A 2,032-nucleotide genomic window follows, 5' to 3' on the forward strand; every position below is an offset into this window, starting at 1 on the left:
GAGCGGTTAAAGATGCTCGTGTCACGAGCTAAACTCGTAATCAAAGTAAACGCGGAGGAAGCTCGAAGCAGTAGGTGTTTACCAGCGAGTCATTCAAGCATTTCACTATCGATCACGGCTGAAAGCGTTTCCGATGCATAACTAGAGCAACGACATAATTCTCCGGATGAAAAAGAGGTACGCGCGACGGCCGCGCGCGCGAACCGATTGGATGAACCGGCCGGTCGCGGGCCAACGTTTTTAAAAGGGAAGAAAGCACGTGGGAGTGATAGGTGGCGTGGAGAATAGACGGGTTGGAAGGTCGGTGAAAGAAGCGAGAGCGATCTAGTGTCTAGAGAGAGAGGTAGAGGAAGGAGGAAAGGGAAGGAAAGGGTAGGAAGAGGGAGGCGGTGAAAACGTAACGTTCTATCTCCTCGGTTCGCGAGAGACTGAAGAGGCGCGCAAGCGCGTTCGCTCGTGCAAAGAGGACCAAGGCGGAGTGAGAAAAGAAGCGGGAAAGACAAAGAGTGGGAGAGGGACGGATCGAGGGAGGGCAGTGAAAAGCAAAAGATAAAGTTTCAGCCGGTGATAAAGAAGGACAGAAGAATCGAGGGAACGGGATGGAAATTACACGGTGGGAGAGAGACACGGTGGACACGGGAGGAAAAGACTCACGGGAGGACGACGCAGAAAGAACGGAAACGTATGGGCTGGTGAGGACGCGGGGTGGGGGAATAGATGGTGGAAGGAAAGGAAAGAGAGAAAGAAGGGACGAAAGAAAGAAAGAAAGACGGGAAGAAAGAGGGAAAGAAAGAAAAGGAGAAGCGTCGTGCAGGGGCTGCAGAGCTCTCGCTCCATTCTTACGTATTACGTGCACGAGCACGAGCGGAGCCTTGTATTACACCATTACCGTGACAAAGAAGCCCGCTATTCAGCGGCATCCGAGCGACGGAGATGAGAATAAAGAGTGTAGAGCGGTTGCGATTTTCACGTGTACGTTCGTACGTGTGCACACCACGAGACCAGATAGACGTACGAGCACGGCTAGACGCAGAAACGAGAAAGAAAAGATGAAAAACAGAGAAAGAGAAAAGGAGAGCAGGAACGGGAGAGAGCGAGGGAGAAGGAGCACGAGGGAGAAAGACGGAGGAAAGAAAGACAGACAAAGTCTATACTCTTATCGTTCGACAGTTCGTGCATGTGCATCGGAGAATACAAATGCAGGTTCCACACGTGAATCGAGGCGCGCGACACACTACGCCGCGAAATATAAACGTACACGGAAGGAGCAACACCTCACAAACGAGAGGCCTAGGCAAGAGAGCTATTTGTAATGTAATAGTGAGAGCACCAGTGGGGAAAGGGAGAGTGGAGGAAGGTGGTGGTAGGAGGAGGGGCGATGGTGGGAGGAAAGAGTAAGCGTAGGAAAAAGATAGGTAGAGGGCGAGCGAGTAAGCGAGGAAGAGAGAAGAGAAGAGGTGCCACTCGACGAGGAACCAATACTACGGTCCCTTTACAAACCAACTCACGAGGCTCGCGAGGCCTCCTCTCTAGCGTGAGTATTCCGCCGGGAGTTCTCGAGAGAGAGAGAACCGTGCTTTTCGGACCCTCAACCCTTTCTGGGCTCGCCTGTAAGCCACGGGGCCCACCTGGCCTCTTCTCTACTACCACCACCACCACCACCACCACCGCAGAGTCACTACTACCACCGTTACCATTATCGTCACTGTCACCGTCCTGCCACGTTCCGATCGGTGGATCGGTATATACGCGTTTCAAGCGGTATTCGTGTATACCACTACCACACCAACGAATCGCATCAACCACCACCATCGTCACCGCCACCACCACCACCACCACCTCCACCGCCACCACCACCGCCACCACCACCACCGTGGTCTCTCGTCGACTGCCCAGTCTACCACTCTCCGCGTTTACCTAGGACCAGGCAGAGAAAGAAAGAGAGAGAAAGAGCGAAATATCAGAGGCGGAACAGAGATAGAGATAGAGATAGAGATAGACAGAGAGAGAGAGGGAGGGAGAAAGAGGGAAA

The sequence above is a fragment of the Eufriesea mexicana genome, unplaced genomic scaffold, assembly GCF_001483705.2.
Source record: "Eufriesea mexicana isolate 0111107269 unplaced genomic scaffold, ASM148370v2 scaffold2087, whole genome shotgun sequence".
In the NCBI taxonomy this organism is placed as follows: Eukaryota; Metazoa; Arthropoda; class Insecta; order Hymenoptera; family Apidae; genus Eufriesea; species Eufriesea mexicana.